The sequence below is a fragment of the Notechis scutatus genome, chromosome 4, assembly GCF_049901735.1.
Source record: "Notechis scutatus isolate UNSWTSFEM ecotype Mainland chromosome 4, rNotScu1.2, whole genome shotgun sequence".
Classification (NCBI taxonomy): domain Eukaryota; kingdom Metazoa; phylum Chordata; class Lepidosauria; order Squamata; family Elapidae; genus Notechis; species Notechis scutatus.
This window is the reverse complement of record NC_142012.1, coordinates 103507082-103528097: the sequence shown is the minus strand read 5'-3', so window position 1 is coordinate 103528097 and position 21016 is coordinate 103507082.

Genomic DNA, 21016 nt, shown 5'->3' with positions numbered 1-21016 from the left:
CGCAATAGGTGGACAAGTGGAGACCAAAGAACAACGTGAAGTAAGATCCACGAGAGCTGTTAGACCTAAATATAAAGCATAACCATGGAGGAAAAAAACTGATTTCCATGAATATAAATGGACTGAATTCAGCTACCAAAAGAAGAAAAACTTTTCACAAATTAGAGAAGCTAAAATTTGATATAATTTGTCTACAAGAAGTACACATTAAAAAACAACACGAACAATTACTGGCACGATCAAAATTAGGGAAAATATTTACTTCTCTGACTCACTGTAAGAAAAGAGGAGTGGTTTTGTACGTTAGAGAAACCATTCCAGCAAAACTGATTTATACTGATGAAGACGGAAGAGTATTAATGGTTGAAATAGTGGATAATAATACAAAAACACTCTTGGTTGCAATTTATGCCCCGAATGATAAACAAGAAGAATTCTATAAAAAATTACACATGAAAATAATTGGACTGGACTATGTTAATATACTTATGATGGGAGATTTCAATGGAATTGTAGACAATAAACTGGACTATACAGCAAAAGCAACACGACAAAACAGGAAGACTCTCCCTAAATCCTTTTTTAAAATGACAGATGAATTAAACTTAAAAGATATATGGAGAGAAAGAAATGCTAAAATTCAACAATATACTTTTTATTCCAATAGACATTTATCATGGTCCAGAATAGATATGATTTGGACATCAACAGAATTATTATCCAATATTCAAGAAATAAATATTGAAACAAGTACATGGGCAGACCACAATCCAATGACAATTAAATGGAAAGGACAAAAAAGAAGATCTAGATGGACATTAAACAATACTATTTTTAAAGGAAAAAAACTTTACACAATGGATGGAAAAAGAATTGGCCTTCTTCTTTAATGAAAATAAAAAAGAAGATACTTCAATACAGAATGTTTGGGATATAATGAAGGCATATGCAAGAGGATTAATAATAGACTATACAAAGAAAAAGAACATTAGGAAGAGGCAAATGATTAAAGCTCTAGAAGATGACCATAAAAAACTGGAAAAAGAATTACAGAAAACGCCATAGAAAAAAGATGTTAAACTCAAAATGGATATAATCAAACATAAAATGGATCAAGTAGAGAAAGAAGAACTGGCACAAAAAATTAGAAGTGCTAAACAGAACTATTTTGAAGATGCAAATAGGCCAGGTAGATGGTTAGCATATAAATTGAGAAAAGAGAAAGAATCAAGGAAAATATTACAGTTAATAGATGATCAAGGTCAAATTTGTTTTGGTAATAAAGAGAAAAAGGCAATTATTTGAGATTTCTATGGACAATTATATAAACAGGAGGATCTTGATGAGGAAAAAATTAAACAGTATTTACAAAATGCTAACCTACCTAAGATATCTGATGAAACTGGGAAAATGTTAGAAAGTGCTATAACAATGATGGAACTAACCGAAACACTTAACAGACAGAACAATGGAAAAGCACCAGGACCAGATGGTCTCCCGGCAGAATTTTATAAAACATTACAAGAATCGTTGAGCACTTCACTGTTAGAAGTCATGAATGAAGTTATGATAAACAAGAAAATACCTAAAACATGGTCAGAAGCTTATATTACACTTATCCCAAAAGAAGGGGTTGACCCATTACAAATTAAGAACTATAGACCTATTTCCTTATTGAATGCAGATTATAAAATCTCTGCTTCAATCTTGGCAGAGAGGCTTAAAAAATACTTAAACAACTTTATTCACCCTGATCAGAATGGATTTTTACCAAAGAGACAAATTAAAGACAATATGAGGGTAATCCTGGACACATTGGAATATTATGAGGGCACCCTGAAAAACAAATGGCTTTGATATTCTTAGATGCCCAAAAGGCATTTGATAATGTGAATTGGAGATTTATGTTATTATTATTGGAACAGATGGGCTTTGCTAGAAAATTTATCCAAGCAATAGAAACCATATATTATAAGCAAACGGCAAAAGTAATGATAGATGGAGAATTTACAGACTCTATTAATATTTAAAAAGGTACAAGACAAGGATGCCCATTATCTCCTTTGTTATTTATATTGACTTTGGAAGTGCTAAATAGAAATATTAGAGATGATACAAACATAAAAGGAATGAAAGTTAAAAAGGAGGAATTTAAACTGCAAGCCTTTGCAGATGACTTGGTTTTTATTTTGGAAGATCCTCTAGAGACAGCTTTAAAACTATTGGAAAAGATAGAGATGTATGGTGAGATGGCTGGCTTGAAAATAAATAAAGACAAAACAAAGATTTTGACAAAGAACATGTTGTTAAGACAAAGAGAAGAGCTGGCAGACTTATTGAAAATTCAAGTTACGAACAAAGTTAAATATTTGGGGATATATTTTGACGTCAAGATGTACTACACTGAAAGAGAATAACTATATTAAACTTAAACAGCAGATAGCATCTGATTTGAAAAAATGGGAAAACCTACAATTGTCATTGATAGGTAGAATTTCAACAATTAAGATGAATATTTTACCTAGAATTTTGTATTTGTTCCAAACAATACCAATTAGGTTAGGTAAGGATTACTTTGAAGAACTGAATAAAATTGTATTGAAGTATATATGGCAAGGTAAGAAAGCGAGAATAAAATTAAAACTTTTACAGGATGCTAGAATTAGAGGAGGATTTGGCCTCCCTAATTGGGAGTTGTATTATCAAGCTGCAAACTTAATGTGGGCTAAAGAATGGATAACGTTAAGAAAGACCAGATTGTTGGCATTAGAAGGACATGATTTACTATTGGGTTGGCATGCTTTTTATGGTATAAGGGAACTAAATCACAGGGTTACTTTAGAAGGCATTATATACGGGAATCGTTATGGTTGAATTGGGAGAAAACTAAGAAACAATGTTATTTGAAAATCCCAGTTTGGTTATCAACTATTGAAGCTTTTTCTTATCCTATAACCTATAAGAAGGAACAAACAGTTAGATATGGGGAATTATTAGATGGAAAGGGTGAACTTAAAAGCGATGCAAAATTTAGAAGAACAAGGCATATAGATGAATTGGTTTTCATATGCGCAAATACATTCAAGGTATCTTAAAGATTCTAAAATGGAAGGATTCTATGATAAATTGACTGATTTAGATAGGATTTTGACAGGTACTGATGAAAAAGTGATTAAAAAATTATATAATTATTTGTTGGAAATTAAATTAGAGGAAGAACAGGTTAAAGAAACAATGATTGCTTGGGGGAAGAATTTTGGATATGGGATTAATTTAGAGAAATGGCAAAAATTGTGGTCTCAAAATTATAAAATGACAATGTCAACAGCATATAAAGAAAATTTGTATAAGATGTTTTACAGGTGGCATTTCCCCGACAAGAATAGCAAGAATGTTCAAGAATAAATCTGAAAAGTGCTGGAAATGTCATCAGATACCTGGCTCATATTACCATATGTGGTGGACTTGTGAGGACGCTAGAAAATATTGGACTAGAATTCGCATATGGTTGGAAAAAATGACAAAGAAACATATAGATTTGAAACCAGAGATTTTTTTTATTGGGAATCTTACCTGATACATATAATAAAAACTTAAAGTATTTGATTGTAAATGTATTAACAGCGGCTAGGATTGTATTTGCTAAAAATTGGAAGAATGAGAAAATACCATTAGAAGAAGAAGTTATTAAGAAAATATTGGAATGTGCTGAAATGAGTAGATTGACATTTGAAATTAGAGAACAAGAAGATAAACAATTTTATGAAGTTTGGGATCTTTTTATCAATGGTTAGATAATACAATATAATAATAAAATATTTAGAAACCTAGGAAATAATGAATATACATTTTTGGGGGGTTGATAATATTTTTATAATATTTTATTAAGATAGACTTGGTATGATTTTATGATTTGTTAGAAAATAAATTAACTAAACTATAGTTATCTCGCTTAAGTATGAATTAGTAAAATTATAGTCAAATGATTGTTTAATAATGATATTAGGATATATAATTGTTGATTGATAATATGACTTATTATGTAATATAATTATTATGATGACTATGAAATGGATGCACAAAAAGGAGTGGTAAACCAACCGATACACTGTCTGTAAATTTATGAAATTTTATGTTATGTTTTATGTGTTTTTTGTTTGTTGTTAAAATCAATAAAACTTTTACTTTAAAAAAAAAAAAAAAAACTTTAGCTGTGCCACCCGGACAGCTAAAAAGTGCTGCGCGCAGGTGCGCAGTGTTTGAAAAGCCTCTTTTTTCCTGCTTCTTCAACCTCAGCTATGCCGTGCAAAGCAGCTGAGGTTGAAAAGGCAGGAAATAAAGGACAGGTAAGAGCCTGGGTGGGCAGGTGGGCCAAACAGCAGCAAACACAGAACCAGTTCAGTGTCTGCTGCTCTTCAGAGCTACCGGTTCTTTAGAACTGGGCAGAACTGGTAGCATCCCACTCCTGCATTAGTCTTAAACCAAACAAGACACAGGACAGATGAATAAGTTGACTAGTAAGCAGATTGCAATTTTTTTAAAAAAAAAACTTTAGTCTGTACCATGGAATTACATTTCTGAAGTGATTGAAGATTTCTATGGCAAGAAGAATTCCTATTGGTCTCTATATCATTTGGCGTGTGATAAACAGGGAGAACATGGAATAACTAAGGGAAAAATCTATTCTGACCTAGGCTGAACAGAATCACGAAACAGACTCCTTGCCCGCCCCCCCCCCCAAAAAAATACCTTTTTTATTCAGTTAATGTGAATTCCTGACATTCACACCCAGAAAAGTTCTCACAAATAGCCTTCCAAGTTTTAACTGCACAAACAGACCTTATCAGTCTTTGGATAGTTGCCAGGCTAAGAGCTTCCAGTCGCAATGCTGTAAAAGGAAATACTTGGCAGGGAGTCTCTGTGAGGCACGAACTCAGATAAGCAAATCTTCACAATAGTAAGCAAACTAATTGTCTCCTGCAAACACCCCTCCCCCTTCGCTTCTATTCTTTCATTATGGGAGGGTCCACTTGTGCCTTTTCTTCCATGTCAACCCCTGTTCCTTAGTTGTTCCCTTCTCCTGACAGCTCTGCACATGCACGCATCTGGAACAGGCCCCAGCTGTTCTTCTTCTCCGACTCCAAAAGCAGCTGATAAATGTCAGATGGCCATGGTCCCCTCTCTGCCTCCAATGCAGAGCACCCATCAGAGCCTTCCCCAGACTGGCCAACCTCCTCCGCTGGCAGCTGGCGAGCCACAACAAATCCTTCCTCCTGCTTTCATTTCCATGTTAGAGAAGATATATGGCAAAGTTCCCCAATATTTCCGACTTTGTGGTTCAGTGGAGGGGGGCAGGTAGGTGTGAATGGTGAATGGCAGGTAGGTGTGTGCCTGCACAGCTTTATTTGTGCAAGTGGCAAGGATATACATCTGCAGCTCACACAAATGGAGCGTGTGTGCAGACGCTTGCTTGCAGTTCATGCAAGTGAGGATGCACACAGGTGTGTTCAGCTGCTGCTTTGGGCAGCCTGGTTGTGAACAGTTCATGGCCCAGTAATGGTCTGTGGCCTCAGGGTTGGGGGCACCTGATATATGGCACTTGTTCTTTAACTCTGGTCTTCTAAAGGCTCAGAATGCATTTCCATCCCAACACCAAACCAAGCCCCAACTTTGAAACTCAGGAATCATTCCCAAGTTGTTTCACATAGCTAATGTCCTTCAAGAGTCTCTGAAATGCTGGGACTTCCGGTTTGTCGGCTTCGCGAGCGGCAGGGATTTGCGAAGCTGCGCGATCCCTGCCGCGCTAGCGCTTTCTGGGGCTCCGACCCAGACGGGTACGAGCTAGGCTGCCCTGCAGGGGCAGCTGAAGGTAGGGGGGATCCGGAGAGGGGTTTGGGGGTGTTGCAGACCCCCTCCCCGGCCGGTAGAACCCCCTTTTCCCAGGACGGTGCAGCGGCGGTCCGTAATGGCCGCCACAAAGAAGCTGGCAGCCGGGTAAGAATGCGCAGGAGGAAGTGGAGAAAGTGCTTGAGAGGAGAAAGTTTTTCTTGGCTCCTAGGACTCTAAGACATATTTAATAAAATTCCTGAAAAGTATGACTTTCTGAATAATACCTGCCAGAAGAGGAAAAAAGCGGCAGTTTGATGGTGCTGAAAGGATAGCTTTCCCTCTTTTCCTACGGAATAAATAACTGGATATTAAGAAACCTATTTTTTTTAGGTGAAAATTGGTTTTAAGCGATGAGTGGGAAGAGAGAGGATTAAAAAGAAAATATTTGTATGCTAAGACTTTGTTGGAGGAGATGCCTTAAGGATTTGAAGACTAGAATATATTGCAATAAGATTTTAAACAGATTTGGACTTTCTTTCTCTTTGATTGATATTACCCCAGAAGGAGAAAGTGAGAACTCTGCCTTGGTTTGGACTGACTGATAACTTTGGGACTGCTTTATTTTTTTTATTTTCTTTTGAATATTCTGGTTGTTGTAAGAAGAAAGAAGGGGAAAAGAAAAGAAAAGATTTATAATGGCTCTTTCTGTTGAGGAACTAAGAAAAGAATATGAACAAGCAAAAAAAATGGTAAAGATGGTGTGGAAGAAGCTTTCCTTTTTTTAGAAATGGCGCTTATTAACTATCAACAAACATTACAACAGATGAAGACAGCAGAGGAACAAGAAAGAAAGGAAGGAGCCATTTTTAATGAATCTCAGAATTTGATCAAGAAAGAAGGAAGAGAGAAAAGAAGAGAACTAAAGGACTTAAGATCTAAAAAACATTTAAGAAAGGGAAAAATAAGGTGCAAAATCAATATGATGATAGTAAACAAAAGGGAAAAGGAATACCACAGAGAAGGGAAGCCAGTAAGGCAGAGGCTAGAAGAAGGGGGGGGTAGAAAGGTTTGTTGGGAGAAGAAAGAAAGGGAAAAGGTGGAGAAAAGCTACAATGTTTTGAAATTAAATGAAAAAAAGGAATTTTTTATGGATAATGGATAAAGTATAATTTTTTAAAAAAGATTTTGCAAGGTACATAAGATGAGATGGTAGTATTGTAATGGTTTAAGAGTTGATAAGAGATTAAAATGTTAAAATGTTTAAAAATGATTGGCTTTAAAATTTAATAATAGGGGAGGTTTAGAATACTGTTTTAATTAAAGAGTTTAATAAGATTATGGTATTGATGTTATTATAAAATTTTTATTATAGTATTTGTTTTTAATATTTGGATTTATTGTCTAATTATGTATTTAATTATTTTGGATGTACTAGTTAGATAGAATGTACCAAGCAAAATCGGATTGGGTATTGGATGTTATCTTAAAGGTTAATTTGATTAACTTAGGGGGGAGATAGAAAGGCATCATACTCTTATTAATGATTTCAGGAGAAACTTATTTTCTTCTTTTTTATAAAGAATGAGACAAAGGGATGATAAAAAATGGACAAAAGATACAAATATAATGATTCAAACTAAGATGATTAATTAAGATAGAATTAAGAAGAGTGAAATATGTGGAGAAGTTAATATAGAAGGCCTAGAATGGTAAATAAAATAAGTAATGATATGTAAGATGAGCATGAATATAATTGAAGTCCATGAAGAGAGAGATACCTGGGTCCAAGTTACTTTCCAAAAAGATTTTTTTTATGTTTTGTGTGTTGTGTGTATATGTTTTTTTGGGGGGGAGAATTAGTAAAAAATTGTAGAAATATAGATTGAGAATAATGGTAACTAAGTCAGAAAGAAACAGATGAAATAATAATAATGATATTGAATAAGAGTAAAGAGAAGTAAAGAGAAATTGAATAAGAGGTTTTTGTATGTTATATGGAAATGGTTTAAAACAGAATCATAATTTATCTGACTTGTTAAATTTACAATGAAAAAAGGTTTAAACATGTAATGAATAATGATAATTTGTGTGTTTTAAAAATTAATAAAACTTGTTTAAAAAAAAAAAGAGTCTCTGAAATGCTGACTATTTGAAAGGAGTCTTTCAGGCCACTTCTTCTTCTTTGAGAAGAATAAAGAATTTCTGACGTAGACACATGTTATGAAAAGAGAGAGAGAAAAATAATATCTCCCGGCATTACTGTCAATCCATAAATTGGAATTCTTCAACAAAATAATTCAGTATTAATACAGTGAAAAAAACCTCAAATTTGACTGCCCTAGTTCTCCACTGATCAAACATCGGTGAGATGCTTTATCACAAGAATGGAATCTGAATAACATTTCCCATATTTTAATTTGCCTCAGATTTAGAAAAGTAGAAAAATATTTACTGATGCAGCTTAGCAATTTTGATTGAGATAAAGAATTCACCTGTTTCTTGTCCTTGAACAAGTGCTCAAAAATCTTAAAAGAATGAAGAACAGGGCGGTCACACCGAATATGCTGTTTCTCACATGTAGAAATGCTTGAAGAATACAAAAATAGCTATTGTACTTAACAGACAGTCTCTCACAAGATACTATTTTTAATGATCACCATGCATTCAAACAATGTATATAAAAATAGATTAAAAAAATAGATAACAGATAAAAGTGACCCAGTTCAATTGTTTTTCTTGAACAAGAATACTTTCATATCCAACATTAAAAATCAGTTTAGATGTTAATGATAAGGTTAGGCCCTATATTGTACAGATCTTTTGTATGCACAAAGTAATGTGTAAGGTGGAATGCATAAGTACAGATACATTTTCTGAAAGTCCCCTATCTTCTGTTTTCTTCAACTCTTGTGATTTAGATGTGAAAAAGATGTGTAAATTGTGCCGGCATTCAGAGTTATTATGTATGTCTACTTGGTACAGACAGCTATACATTCTTAAAAGTGTCAGCAGGTGTTCATCATCTAGGAACAGAAGACTGCTGAGATCAGCAACATGTTCTTCAACATTTGGCCTTAAAATTGTGGTACAGTCATTTTCACAATGGAGAACTGCCTAAATCTGGTCTCAGCAAGACTTCAGTTCTCCTTGAGCTTGTTTTTATTTCTATGAAAAAAAGTCAGCAAAGTTGGTCAATAAACCATTCTGATCTAGAAGTAAAATATGTTTTTCATACCTCCAGAAACATGAGGATTATTTCATGTTTATCATAGGAAATATATTTCCCTAATGCCCAGAATCTATTATAATATAATGCATGCTCAAAACTTTATGTCTGGGGCCTAAAATCATCAAACTGGGTCTGCAGGGCTGCAGAGTGAAATAGATTATTCATAAAGTCTAAACCTAAATCATTTGAAACGTACGAGCCATGAAATCTGATATTCTTAAACACACCTCCACAGACAGTTTCAGAGCTGTAGTGGTGCAGTGGTGAAAATGCAGTATTGCAGGCTAATTCTGCCAACTGCCAGGAGTTTGATCCTCACCGGCTCAAGGTTGACTCAGCCTTCCATCCTTCTGAGGTCAGTAAAATGAGGACCCAGATTGTTGTGGGCAATATGCTGACTTTATAAACCACTTAGAGATGCCTGTAAAGCACTATGAAATAGTGTATAAGTCTATGTGCCATTGCTATTCAAAATTATCCCATTTCTGTTAATAGCAATACCCACAGATCAAAAAATGAAGCTACTTGAGTTCCATAGAACTTTTTCCTCAAATATACATGAATAGGATTGGCCTACATAGAACATTTTAATAACCATGACTGTGTATTTAAATCACAAATTTCTCATGTTTTGGCCTAGTTTTCTCAGAACATTATAAGCACAGCAATAGCTGAAAGGCAGGATGATCTATTTCACGGCAAACAGTCTACATAATATTTTAAAATGAATCTCTGTTCTTCCTGGGGCCAATCTCTTGGCTGAATATCAATGTTGGACATTATAGTCAAGGCGTTCTCAGGAACAGACCAAGTGGAAAGAGAATCCTATCGATGTAAATCTGCAAAGCAAGAGAAGAGGAATCCATGATTTGAACAGGCAAGTGTAGAAAGGATATGAAACCCACCCAGCCATTAGTTTCTGTCCTCCATTCCCCATCATTCAACCTCACATCCATTTCCAGGACAAAAAGTTAGAAATTAATTTGAAACAAAGGATAACAGACATGATACAGAGGGTAAATGTCAGCGTTCAAGATTCCTTTCCTTTCTACCTTTCGGCTGCCATAGTAACAGGGGGGAGGGGAAAGTATTGGACTTTGTGGGTGCGGGAAATGTGCTGGAGGTTTTGAAGAATGAACTGTATAACTTGGGGGAAACTTTATTGTTTATGCTTATTTGCTTGCTTACTGCGCAACTGCAGGTCTTTATCAAAATAGGCCAAGGTCAACAGCCAGATGTCTGCATCACCACCTGGAGATGTCCCACATGACATTATACACATTTTCGATTGGATGGACAGTATGAATTATTGTCGGTGGGAACACTGCCATCACTTTGTATATGTATTTTTTGCGCATAAATCCTCAGATTCAAAATTCCTTTGATGCTACCACTTGATTTCCAGTAAAAGTCCTTTTCTCTGCATTAATGGAATCCAAGAGTCTCTCCTGGACTTTGAATGGAGCACCACCTGACAGTAAAGTTACAGGTGCCTGTCCATTCAAGTAAACATTCCTTTCAGAATTCCAAAGATTCTCGCATTAATAAACAATGATCTTTTCTCCAAAAGACTGCCACTTCCTTCTGAAATGCTAATTGACCAGGAAACAGCTGCTGCAATGCTAAATAAGCAGAAAACCACAGTTCAGCAGGGTGCCTACTCCACAGAGTGCTCTTTTTGTGAAGAATGGGTCCAATTTCACTTTTTAAGAATTCCTAGTGGGGAGGTGCTTTTTGTGTGCTTTCAAGGAATAAAGGCAGAATTTTCCTACACAAGGAACTGCAAAAGGAAGCCAGACTGATAGCCACCTCCAAACAGTTCATCTATTACAGGGCTATCAAACTCCCAACCCACAGGCCTGGCCATGCCTAACTCACACACTGGCCATGCCCACACCCAGTTCAGCGAATGGGAGGAAAGTCCTGAAATGTCACATGATGCTGCCATGATGATGTGAGTTTGACACCTCTGATCTAATACTTTACTTGTACTATGCTCTCAGAAATAAACTCCTCTCCTTCAAGCAATTGCCTATGTTCTGCATTGTTTAATCCTGGCTTGGAAGTAGACCTGATTGTCCTTCTAGCATAAGGAACTCAAGAAAGTAAAATAATAGGAGTAAGAATCATAAATATTTTTATAAGTATCCGATTAAATAAAGCGATACATCTTATTGGCCAGCCACTCACATCAACATCAGAGAATCTATACGCACTTCTAGCATGTTCCATATGGAATTAAAATTGGAACATTATTATCCGTTAGAATTCTTCAAACATCAGAAAATCCACTAATGCATACTCTGGGAGGAGCACCACACACACACATGTCCGTAAGAGGAGGAGCTTCCTTCACAATGTTACAATACTAACTCTGGAGACCTCTGTGTGAATCCAAACCAGTTTGTAAAGCCCCAGTGCACTTGAAAGTCAGAAGACTCAATCTAATGCTTTGAAACAAATCCCGCTTTTATTTGTAAATCTGCTTCAACGGAATGATCTGATTGAATTTGTTGAGCTGAATTCCCCATCTGAAGCTTTGTATAGGCCAGATGTCCTCATCTAGCTTTTTTCTATTACTCTCCGTAATCTGTTTGCTCTGGATCATGAATAACTTGTGCAATTTAAAACAATGAGAGATTACAAAAAATATGGGAAGACACTAGCCGAAAGCCCTGTGCATAATCAGGGCATCAGAGAAATCAGAATTCTAGTAAATGCAAGATTCCCTACACATAAATCCTGAATTCATGAAGGCAGTGAATAGAACACTATTCTATTGTGTTATATTGTGGAGGGAGGTTTCTACATAGATCCTGGGCACAATCTTCCGTTCTTACATAAGGCTAAGCCAAGACATTCTTTCAACTGGATGAAAAAGAATTAACATTCAAATGTCTTTCACAAGATTGGAAAAAGGTTGGTAAAGTCTTCATCAATAGATTGTGATGGCCTTAAATTCATTAATGAGGAGGTGGTTCACCCACGTGAATGCATCCCTTTTATTATATGTTGTTTATCTAGAAGTCTACAACATCCCTGACTGCCCAATTCTCGTGTAAAATTAAGAATTTACTCCTAATGGGCTTTTCCAGCAAGGTGCTACTTGCATCTTTTAAAGGGGAATCTTGCTTCTGAGAAATGGTTGCAGTATTTCTGTTTCCTCACAAGAAATTTCTAGGAATCATCTATCCAGCTTCTCAAGCCAGAAGTGGGTGGAAATTTTTGAAAGGCTGCTTTCACCTAGTAATAATCCAACCAGCAATTTTTCCCTGCTAGTTGGCCTTTATTTTCAAATCCTTGCAAGGTAATAAAGGAAGGAAATTTAATCTTGCCATTTTTTTTTTCAGGAATATTATCTGTTCTGCTTTGAACATTTTTCACAACTTAAAACTAAAAGTGTGACAAAGCTGAGAGCGGAGACACAATTACTGAAGACACAATATCTCCTCTGAAAAGGCTCCTCTCTATTTTTCTCACAACCTCAGATTTTATGTATTTCCTTCCCACAGTAAAAAGCAAATAGGAGACTAATTTTGTCACAGCTGATAACTATCTATTTGATTCTATCCATTACTTGCCTAGTCTTTTTTTTTTTAAGGCATATTTTATCTTCTCTGGTGGCTGCTCCTTCATCATGCTCTCTCCTTGAAAAAGAAAACATTTCAAAAATTTCCAAGGATTAGCCTGTAGGCTTACATGCATGCATTACATAGGATCTCGCCATCAAGGCCAAATTATTTGCAAATAAAGGTTTTGGATGTAGCACCTAAGGCAAAAATCAGTTAAAACTGCCGCTTCCTTGACAGCAAATAATCTATCCTGTCTAGTATTCTTTCGCTGCTAGTATTTTAGTCCTTGGAAATGTGATCCTGCTTCCTTTGGTTTCAGGCATAGACATTATGTGCATTTTTAAGTTGGGCTCTGTGTTCCAACTTAACTTTAAAATATGACGTGTTATTTTGGCAGGCAATCTTATTATTTAAAAAAGGAAGGGCAGAAAGATTATATCAAGTCAAAAAAAAATCAACCAAATGTAAGTGGTGATTGCCATTATACAAAATTATTTTACCTGAAAGTATCTCAGGTAATTATAAGTATAATGTGTGGCATATTAATGGAAGTGTTAGGTTCAAGTCTGCCTTCAGCCATGGAAAGTCTCTGAATGACTTAGAAACAGTCTCTCTCTCTCTCAGTCTAATTTCCTTCACAGAATTGTTGTAAGAGTAAAATGAGGGAAGATATCCCAATTAATTGTCTTGAGCTCTTAAAAAAGCAAGATATAAAACAAATAAATAAATACAAATAACTAAGATTAGTTTGAAGATAATATGAAAATAATAACCTCCTTTTTAAGCTGCTTATGAATTTAAAAACTCAAAGACCATAACACTGAGCCATGATTTGCGGTAATCATGGTTCATTACATAAGTGGATTATCCATAATAAGCATCCAGGGTCATTTGGATAGTGAGATGGGTGCACATACATTTAATAAATAAATAATGCTAAGCATAAAACATAACTTACAAATTACAAAATGATCAGTCCATATTTTACACTAAATCAGAACCAGACAACACATATTTTGTTTCATGATGATTGAGTTGACCCTAGTAACTCTTTCAGGCAGCATCCCCAAAGGAAGTGATGTAATCTCTGGAATACAATTCTTTACGCTAAAAACATAAAAGTGGGGTATAAAAAAATCAAACTTGAATCCAAATCCACACCAAACCATACCCATCCAAACATTAATCCCTATAAAATTCAATCCACAATCCAGGAATATAGAAAAACAAACATCAATCCTTATGTCCCTATGGATTTCATATGGTTTTGAAAAGGAGTCAACCACCATTATAGAACATCTATTTGCCCATACCTTCCCCTAAATGGAACTGACTCAATTCTGGTCTTCATTCAGTTCAGAGAATGTAGCTCTTAATATAGTACATTATATAGCAATATATAAGGAGGAAGCAAATCTGGATTTTTTGCTTTGCAGCATTAATCTGACCCATTCACAGCTTTGCTGTTCCAGTCTCCAATCTTTCTCTTAACTCATCTTCCCACTCTAAGTTAGTTATCCAGACTTTCTTCTAGGCTAGGGATGGGGGAACCATGGCCTTTTTTTATGACTTATCGACTTCAACTTCCAGTATTCCTGAGCCAGCATGGAAAAACAGTATAGCTGGCTCAGAAATTCTGGGAGTTGAAGTCCAAAAGTTATAAATGGGCCAGGGTTCCCCACCTCTGCTCTAAGCTGTTTTAGTTTCTTTGAGCTAAAAAAACCCAACAACAACAACAATTGGGGGAAGTTTAGCAATTAGTATCAGCCTGAGGCCTACCATCAGCCAGAGGTGGTATTCAGCAGGTTCTGACCAGTTCTGGAGAATCGGTAGCAGAGATTTTAAGTAGTTCAGAGAACTGGCAAATGACAGCTCTGACTGGCCCCGCCCCCATCTATTCTCTGACTCCCGAGTCCCAGCTGACCGGCTGGGTCTTCTTTTGTTGCCCTGCACAGGAGAACGGAGCTGGAAAGCAGGTTAGTGGGGTGGGGAGGGAATGGGATTTTGCAGTATCCTTCCCCCAGGAGTGGAGTGAGAATGGAGATTTTACATTATCCTTCCCCTGCCACACCCACCATGCCACACCCATCAACCCACGTCACACCCACCAAGCCATGCCCACAGAACCGGTAGTAAAAATGTTTGAATCCCACCACTGCCATCAGCCCTTGATTTGGCATGTGAAGGGGGCATTCAGGTGAGAAAAGGTGAGAAAAGTCTAAACAATTAAATATCATTTAAATGAAAGCAAAATACAGTTAATATGATGACAGCTGGCCTATATTTAATCGCTCCCCCTTTTCACAGCAATAAAAAGATCAGTTTGGTATAGTAACTTTTGAATGGACCCTTGGGCCTAAAGAATTAGACATATCTAGCTATATATTTATAAACAGGCAAGACTTTTTGGCTGTCAGATGAACTCTATTGCTATTCTGCAGACATATTTAAGTTTCCCAAATGACTGTGTTGTCAAGCTTGGAGGCCCATAATTTCTTCTCCATTCTTTTATCCATGCTTCAAACAGGTTTCCTCCTTTGTATTTGTTCCTTGTAACATTTGAAAGATTGCTAAGTTAAAGAGGCCTCTGACTTAAATCACAGCTCCAGGTTAATAGAGATCCTAGTCATTGATTCCCATCAATGTATCCCTTTCTTCCATAGTACTCAGTGTTGGATTAACTTTTAGGGGTAATTGCTGGGTTCCACAGAAAATAACAGAAAATAACCATAAATACTTAGATTATATATGTGTGTGTGTATGTACGGATGTATGTATGTATGTATGTATGTATGTATGTATGCATGCATGCATAAATATATGTATGTATGTATGTATGTAGGTTCTGTGACTGGTGTTTTCTATAGTGGCTAGGGTTTTGTAAAGTACTAACAGCCAACGGCTTCCACAAAAGCAAAATCACCGGTATGATCCACAAAAACACACTGAGACATAATGGAGACCTAGAAGATGAACAGACCTATGGAACAGCTGCCCTGCCCTACATAAGAGGTACTACAGACAAAATCAGTAAGATACTACACAGGCATCACATCAAGACTGCCTTCAAAACAGACAGAAAAATAGCAGCCATTCTTAGAAACCCCAAAGATAAAATTGACCTGGAAAACCAAGGCATATATGAAGTCCCCTATGCATCATGCCCTGCCACATACATTGGACAGACCAATAGAAGAATAAGTACCCGCCTGGATGAACACAAAAATGCAGTCAAAAAGCTGGAACACACTTCCTCACTAGTCCAACACATGAAAGCAACAGGTCATAGAATCAACTTCAATGGCGCCAAAACCCTAGCCACTATAGAAAATCCCAGCCACAGAATTATCAGAGAAGCCATAGAGACTGAAAAAGACCTGAAAGCATGAATAGAAGAGATGATTCCACCAGACTGTCAATTATTTGGAAGCCTGCACTCACAAACAAAAAAATCTCCACACCACAAGCCAGGCAAACACCTGGGCACAAACAGATCCCCCCTGATACCTCCAGCTCAAACACACCCCAACCAGGCACCCAGATGAAACCTAGCTTCCTAATAAATGATAGCCGTCCATTTACTCGGAGCCAAGCTGCACTAAAAGCCTCCAATACAGGAACACAATGTTGCCAGACAATCAAGACAAAAAAAGCCAGAAAACAGACAGAAGATATTAGAAACACCAATCAAGCAGAACACAGCAAACTCCAAGACCAATAAACACAGACCAAGACTCCCAACCGATCAGGATGAAGAAAAAACCATTCTGGCACAGCAGTAGGCTAGCCCCAAATTTAAAACTGAAACAACTGTAAAAGTCTGACTCACAGACGAACACAATACAGAAGCCTGATGATGGCAGATGAGATTCTGCCAAAACGTTGCTACAACTTTAAAAGCACAACTACAATGACGTGGGAAAATACCTGAACAAAGCTGAATACCATACATGTAAGTACCCGTGAAAACTTAAGAATGAATATATATATATATATGAATATATATATATATATATATATATATTCGAATCCAGAGCCCTGGCCAATGCCATCCTCAAACCCAAACTATGGTTAAGATACATCGATGACACATTCGTGATTTGGCCCCATGGACAAGAAAACCTAAACAATTTCCTAACACACCTAAACAGCGCACACCCCAAAATCAAGTTCACCATGGAAACAGAAACAAACAAACAACTACCATTCCTAGATGTACTAATCTACAAAAAAACAGATGGCACACTAGGACACACCATATACCAGAAGAAAACACACACCAACCGCTACCTCAACGCCCAATCCCACCACCACCCAGCACAGATAAACTCCGTGGCTAAAACACTAATTACCAGAACCAAACGCCTGGCAGACAAGACACACATTAAGGCTGAACTATGCACCCTGACTAAAGTACTGACAGCCAACGGCTTCCACAAAAGTAAAATCACCAGCTTGATCCACAAAAACACACTGAAACATAATAGAGACCCAGAAGATGAACAGACCTATGGAACAGCTGTCCTGCCCTACATAAGAGGTACTACAGACAAAATTAGTAAGGTACTACACAGACATCACATCAGGACTGCCTTCAAAACAGACAGAAAAATAGCAGCCATCCTTAGCAACCCCAAAGATAAAATTGACCTGGAAAACCAAGGCATATACGAAGTCCCCTGTGCATCATGCCCGGCCACATACATTGGACAGACCAATAGAAGAATAGAAGAAGTACCCGCCTGGATGAACACAAAAATGCAGTCAAAAAGCTGGAACACACTTCCTCACTAGTCCAACACATGGAAGCTACAGGTCATAGCATCAACTTCAATGGCACCAAAACCCTGGCCACTATGGAAAACCCTAGCCACAGAGTCATCAGAGAAGCCATAGAGATTGAAAAAAGACCAGAAAGCATGAACAGAAGAGATGATTCCACCAGGCTGTCAATCATTTGGAAGCCTGCACTCACAAACAAAAAAATCTCCACACCACAAGCCAGGCAAACACCTGGGCACAAACAGATCCCCCTGATACCTCCAGCTCAAACACACCCCAACCAGGCACCCAGATGAAACCCAGCTTCCTAACTAATGATAGCCGTCCATTTACCCGAAGCCAAGCTGCACTAAAGGCCTCCATTAAAGTAACACAATGCTGCCAGCCAATCAAGATACAAAAGAGCCAAAAACAGACAGAAGATATCAGAGACACCCATCAAGCAGAACACAGCAAACTCCGAGACCAATAAACACAGACCAAGATTCCCAACCAATCAGGATGAAGAAAAAACCATTCTGGCACAACAATAGGCTGCCCCAAATTTAAATCTGAAACCACTGTAAAAGTCTGACCCACAGACGGACACAATACAGAAGCCTGATGATGGCAGATGAGATTCTGCTGAAACGTTGCTACAACTTTAAAAAGAACTACAATGACGTGGGAAAATACCCGAACCAAGCCGAACACCATACATGTAAGTACCCGCGAAAACTTAAGAAAACATATATATATATGTTATGTCTCACCTTCTAAAATAAACAGTTAAGGCTGAAAGCAGCAGTCCTTGTAAAGAAAGGCAGCAAACAGGAAAATGTTATGTCCCACCTTTTAAAGTAAACAGATAAGGCTGAAAGCCACAGTCCTTGTAAAGAAAGGCAGCAAACAGGAATTTTCACAGATAGCTCCAATAAGTAAAAGTTCCAACGAACTAAATCCAAGACTCAACAAGATTCTTCAGATCAAAATCCTTCACAAAATAATTCCAATAAGTAGAAGTTCCAACGAATTAAATCCAAATCCCAACAAGATATTTCAGATCAAAATCCTCCAAACTGTGCTCTTCAGTTCTACTTGCAAATAGACACTTTGTTCCGGACAAAGTGCAAAGTCATATCTCTCCCTTTATAGAGTAACTAATTAGTCTAATTGCTGGTCTGCTCTCCTACTGTATCCTCGTTGGTTCCTCCTTGTCAGGAGACGTCTTGTCCTGACATCTACCCAGCAATCATCCAAATTATCATCTTCTTCACCTGAAGATAACATTTGTTCCTCATTATCACCCGTTCCCAGCTGACCACCTAATTGAAGGGTGGAGGAGTTTGAAGGTTCAAGCCGATCTTGAAAATCAAATGCATTCATCTCCTCCTCATCGTTAGAACTTGCTGATTCATATAAGTCCTCCTCGCTGGAGCTGTCATTCAAAAAACCTGTAGCAGATGCCAGAATCACAACACTATCCCTCACCGCAGGGCCCTTCCCCTGGGTCTGGCGATCCGGATGCGGTTTCGAAGGGAAGCGTGCATGAAAGTCTCGAAGCAGATCCGAAGCATGAAGTGTAGATGCATCCGTCCAGGAACAAACCTCCGAGTCATCTACCCTCCTCCTGACCAAATACTGGAAGCGACCTTTGAGCCAACGGGAATCAAGGACGTCGACCACCGTATCGTCAACAGCAGGCTCCTCAGAAGGCAATGATAACGGACCCGGTTCAGCAGAATCACGTAATCGACAAACAGAAGAATCAGGAATCAAAAGAGATCGATGAAAGACGGGGTGAATACACATGGATCGTGGCAAAGTGAGGCGGTATGCCACGGGATTAATAACTGCCTCAATCGGGAACGGACCAATAAACTGATGATCAAGTTTTCTAATAGGGCGATCGACCTTCAGATGTTTTGTAGATAGCCACACTTTATCACCCACAACTAACGGAGGTGTATCTCGACGGGACCGATCTGCAAACCGCTTATAATCTTCTTTTGCCTTGTTCAATTGTTGTATCAGTAGACGGCGAACTGCGTGTAGTTCTTCCAAAAACTCTCGGGTCTCAGGAACCGGGAATCCATCATAGTTAATGGGAAGAAACGCGGATGATAACCCATATTTGCAAAAATGGCGTGACACGGGTGGAGGTATGCTGCGAGTTGTTAAACGCGAATTCTGCTAACGGGAGGTATTTCACCCAATCGCTTTTGTCGCAAATTAACAAAACATCTCAAATATTGAGTAAGAATCCCAATCACCTTCTCCGTCCCGCCATCAGTTTCCGGATGGTGCGCTGACGCTAAACATACTTTCACTTGCAAAGCCGCCATTAACTGTTTCCAAAATTCTGCCGTAAACTGGACCCCACGATCAGAAACCACTCTATCAGGCAGTCCATGTAGACGGAAGATATGTTGCAAAAATAACTGAGCCGAAAGTGCGAGACGATGGTAATTTCCGACAGGGAATGAAATGGGCCATTTTAGTCAACATATCCACTACCACAAGCACTGTTGTGAACCCCGATGAAGACGGTAAATGTGTCAGAAAGTCCATAGAGATCGCTCCCCATGGTCTACTTGGAGTCGGCAAGGGTTGCAAAAGTCCAGGAGGTGCACCGGATGCTGCTTCGCTTGCCTACATTGAACGCAAGAAGCGACGTAAGAAGACACATCATGACGAACTCGAGGCCACCAAAAAGTCCGAGTGACCAAATGCAAGGTCTTGTGTAATCCAAAATGACCAGCGGCTGGGTTATCATGACATTGTGTCATGATGAGAGCCCTCAATGGTCTGGTAGGCACATATAATAAACCCCGATATCGAAGCAGATCGTCTTCAAAAGACCATGGAGAAGTTGGGCCAATGTCCTCCTGTCTCTGCTGCGTCCACGCATCCAAACGTTGCGCTCTCGTAGTTGGGCCCGTAAATCTACCGGTTCCTGCAGTACGGCTAGAGATTCCGGTGGTAACACTGTCCGTAAAGGAAGAGGATCTTCGGCATAAGTATACTCGGTTTCCGAGATAATGCATCCGCCCTCCGGTTCTGACCACTTGGAACGTAAGTAACCGAGAAATTAAATCTGGCAAAAAATAACGACCAACGAATCTGCCTTTGATTCAATTTCCTAGCCGTGGTCAAATGTTCCAGGTTCCTATGATCTGTCCGAACCTCCACCTTGTGTCGAGCTCCCTCCAAATGATGTCTCCAAGTCTCAAAAGCAACCTTAATAGCTAACAACTCTTTTTCCCAAATGGTATAGTTGCGTGCTCCGAAGCTGTAAGCTTCCTAGAATAATAAGCGCAAGGAAACAAAAGAGCGCCATCCTCCGAAGCTTGTAACAGCACTGCTCCGATAGCGACATTAGAAGCATCTGTCTCGACCACAAATGGGCGATCCGGATCAGGATGCTTCAATATGGGTTCAGTTATAAATGCTTTTTCAAAGTGTCAAAAGCCTGTTGTTGTGGAGGCCCCCACACAAATGGAACCTTCTTACAAAGAAGCTGGGTTATGGGATCCATTATCTTCGCAAAACCTGGAATGAAAGTCCGATAATAGTTGGCAAATCCTAAAAGTCGTTGCACATCTTTAACCCGACGAGGAGCTTC